This window comes from Ceratina calcarata, unplaced genomic scaffold (genome assembly GCF_001652005.2).
Source record: "Ceratina calcarata isolate Rehan_Ccalc_2016 unplaced genomic scaffold, ASM165200v1 scaffold335.2, whole genome shotgun sequence".
NCBI lineage: Eukaryota > Metazoa > Arthropoda > Insecta > Hymenoptera > Apidae > Ceratina > Ceratina calcarata.
In genome coordinates, this window is record NW_017156276.1 from 45010 (window position 1) to 49767 (window position 4758).

The window sequence follows — 4758 nt, forward strand, 5'->3', positions numbered from 1 at the left end:
GTAGTCAATGATACGTTCTTACTGAACCAAGATTACTGTAATCTAATAAGTAAGCATTTGGTCTGGTTTATTTCTAAATTTATTCGAGTTGAATAGAATATTATAATAATCAATGATAACATAGATCATGTGTTGCTATCATTAAATAAAAACAAATGTCCATTATACCTTAATTTGTAAAAGGACATTTCCCGCGGGTTATTATGTTATATGATCTTCATCCCTTGTTACATATTAATCGACACAAATTTAATTCATTATATATTGCTAAGAAAAATTACATTCGGGATTAGAACAATTAAAGGAGGATAATGACTGGTATCCAGTGAACAGGGTATCACCGTTCAGTTTCCCGTTCCTCGAAGACAATGAATTCAATTGTCTCGAGAATGTTTCCGTCTTAAACGAGCTGTAAATTTACTCCGCTTGTCCGCCCACTCGCTTCTCTTCTCTTCCTCGCCTGTCTTCCGTGTCTTCGTGACAGTGATAAACCGGGTGTGTCGCTTCTTCAAACACTCACTCAAGTAAATATCTGCAAAACCACATCGAACTCTTCTGCTTTAGAAGCTGCACACCGTGTTTAAGAAAATTATTTTAGACACTTGGTGTAACGCAGGATTCGTGTTACGAAACAATTTTAATTATATACTTCTATAAACATTTTATAATTTCTTTTTAATCCTCAATGCCCAACGTGCGTGATTTTGTAAATTAAATATTTTTGAATCTGGATTACGCGACAGTATCTTAAAACGGAATAAATGGCAATATGTGCGTAAAATAATTACTTTCCCTGCAATCTACATCAGAATTGGATAGATTAAATCAATATAGAAAACCTGGGGCTCGATATTTTAAACAGAAAAAGAACGTTTGTCGATATCAGATTTTCCATAAATTGGAACACATCCAATCTGCGGAATTGGAAAATTTTTTCAGATTAAGCTGTAGCTATACGGGCGATACGGCAATCTTATTTTATTTTATCTCATGTTGATTAGAAATTCAATCGATAATAGAATCTACATGATAATATACTATAACTGATGCTATTAGGTTGATGCATATGAAATATCGTTTTCGTCAAATGTATAATAGTTGACGTTCATGTAGAACGTACAATAGAATACTTGTATATCAGGTGTTCGATTCAAATATAATCCAATGAATTGAGGAACGAATTTAGCTTTATTTTTATATGATTAAAAATATGTCTTATCATATAAAATTACAAATACATTTAAAAGAAATATTGGATTGGCAAGAAAGTAATTTCTGTTTTTATAACGTCATTTGTGAAAATTATAATTACTTTTGCCAATCCAATATTTGTTTCTTATTATTTATACAGGTTGAATACACCACCTCGATTTTAATAATATTTTTATAAGTATATCTCATTTCGACAATTAATTAAAAAGGGAACAAATAAATTGGAATTACATTGCAATTGGTTTTCTGATTCCAAGGGTAGTTTTAACGTTTTCAGCTTTACTCTTTCACGTATCCGTCGGTAGCTCGTTCCGTTTACCTTGCGGATGCAATAGCAAACCTAACTGTGGTCCGTTCCAATACCTCGCAAATACGTAGGTAAACATGTTCACTTTCTACATGAGGTGTAGACTACCGCAATGATAGCTTCAACACTAACTCTTTGTCAATTCACTATCTACTAGTCAGAAGGAATTCATCTACCAATAAAATTGTATTATAAAATGTACCAATATGTAATTGCAATTTTGTGAAAATTCGTTTAGCTCGTGAAAAATTCTCTTATTAATTATACAGGATTGAATGTGCAATAAGTAGTAGTAAGTTAGAGATAACAATTTTGTACCGTATATTAATCAATATTATAATGTTACAAAATTTATTATGGAATTTATTCTTAATTTCAACATTAATTATCAATTCAATATCAATATCAATTTAATTTAAATATCATGTGTGCATTACGAAAGTTCTAAAATTTTATTTGTAATATAACTAGTAAATTGAGATATTAAATTGGTAATACTATATTGATATTTCTTATTTTGATACTCGGAAATTAAAGACCGAGCCGTGAAGGATCGATATGCTCCTATACATCATGTGTTTCTTTTGTGGATTATTAAAGAGCAGTTTTATGTGTCCAATAAACGATTACCTGCTAAGTAATATCAAATTAGTTAAGAATTTTATATACGTTACATGAGAAAATGAAAGTAACAAGAGTGGAGAAAATAAAATGTAAATTACAGAGGAGGAAGAATTGATTCTCACGAATATTTTTAAGTAAAGGGAATGTTTTGCATTAAATCAGTATAAATTTTATATAATTCATGAATAAGGAAGGTTAATTTGGCTTTTCATTAGATTTCACATTTTCACAATTTCATATTTAAATCATGCAAAATATTTTTTTATCCTTGAAGCTCCAACTTTCCTAGATGTCATTCACAAATTCCGTGTCGGCGTTCTTTAATTTTATTCCAGCGCGATAGCGGATCCACCAACATCGTCAACAACGTACTCGCGCTGCGTACGTGGAAAATGACATAAGGCAGCCTGTATCCAGGAGATTTCCTGGAAAATTTCCAACAGTCAGCTGTGCGAATCGTTTCTCCGCAACCTTGTTCTCTATATGTTGTCTGCTTTATTGAATCACCAACCACTGTTACTTCGACTTCTATCCCTGTGGGGCAATCTGCCATCTTTGCGTGGTTCCGCTCTTATTTTTTCCCCTCTTCACTGACACCGGCGAAACTTCATACCAGGTTCGATGCTCAGTGCAAGCTGTAGTCCCCGCGCTAACTTTCGATTTTACGACGTCGCTTTTACAGCTCGTATTTCACCCGCCAAATCCGTTTCGATTTTCGTTTTGCCCATTCGGATTTCCTACTCTATCCATCGAACACGTAGACTCGTCCTATGGACTCATTCAATAGAATGTCACCGGTTGGCGATTACACGTGTTTACATAACTCTAAAATACGATTAATATAGGAAACGCATAATTTATTATTATTATTATTGTTATTATTTATTTCTATATGGGCTTGTAAAACTCATTGGTATACCCACTGGAAAATGAAAATTAAATGTAAAACTAACATAACGTATATAAAATAGAACAATAAAAATAATAACGATAATAATAATAATAATAATTGAGAGTAATATAATGGAATTGTAGATGAAGTAGACGGTAATTCATTTTCAGGAAAAGGGTATTGATATATGTATGTAACAAGAAGTAGTAAAATTATAATATTGGTTAAAGCTAAGGTCAGTTGAAAATATGCCTTGGAAGTCTCGAATATTGCACACATCTTTAAAAAAATTGTCAAGAAGCAATCTTGTCAATTTATAATTACGATCTTACACTATATTTGAATATATTAAAAAGAAAAATGTTTTTCCTATGAGCTTTAACTATCTACAGCTCTTTAAATGCCAATAAAAGTAGTGAACACCTAATGAAAGAATTGTGGTAATGGAGGCAAGTGGTGGTTAGTCGGTTAGAGAGATTTCAACCGGGTGGCCACCGGAACGAGCCATCGAATTGAATCTCGCGATTATCTTACGATCTGGCCACGTAGCCGCGTAATACATAGACACCACATAAGAAAGGAACCGGGAACGATCTTTTGCTATATAACGTCAACTTTTTTACTCGTTTCGGTTTCATTGGCTTTCTGATTTATGCGTTATCGGGTAAAAACGACGAGAAGCCGGGCGAGAAATGTAGCGAGAAAAAGGAAATTTAGTGGGAGTCGATGTTCGAGAACAACGCGATGGTACGAATGGAAACCTGAATTTTATAAGGGAAAACGGGTTATCGGTGTTTTCCCCTCTTGATGTCCCGCTAATTAACTCAAATTATGCACCGCATTTTTCTCCTACTAAAAAATGCGTAATGAGTTCAAGTAATGAAATTATTGTAATGTTTTCATACACTCTACTACGTGCAAAATTAATAATTAGACGAACAGTCGTCTACTTGCATTTTTATAAAATTTCTTATAAAACGAGATTAAAGATTTCCTGTTAAAAGGATTGTCAGTATATTAGAAACACGTCTCATACTTTATTTTTGTACTGCATATTTCTTGACTCCTTTTGGCTCTCACTGTTCGTATAATATACTATAGGTACATAGGTAGGCGCTGGCGCTACATCACTCTGGTTACTTTTTAAACAGACACAGTGTAGCGAGGAGAAATCGATGTGGCTGCGGCAGATTATACCTTACTCATAACGGATCCAGAACCCGTTTGAGGGAAACCTAGATCACGTAGGCGCGGACGATATCTTGAAACGAATTGCCGAGGACATCGCTAGACGATGTGATTTTTTGATAGAACAACCATTAGGATTGGCCGACATGCCCCTACCTAATCATGAATCAAGTAATGTAGGGTAAGCCCAGTGCCGATCGAGCAGTCCGATACTCTAGCCAGGTATATAACGCAATATGCTTCCGTTCTGCTACACATACTAATCCCTCGAAGCGGACCGAGTCACTCTATCTAGCACGGATGTTTCCTGACTGCTGTATCATTCTATTGTGACTCTCTCTCTTCGCCAAGCTGGCAGCGTCTCCACCCCCGAACCTGCCTTTCTCACGATTGCTATCCGTTTCGGCTACAGCATGACGGTACCCAAAATTCCTGCACGCTATTCAAATGGCACTGTACAGTCGAGCTTACGGATTCTCAAAGCAGAATATTTTACGCTGAATTGACTTATTTTGAATAATACATTTCTGTAGAT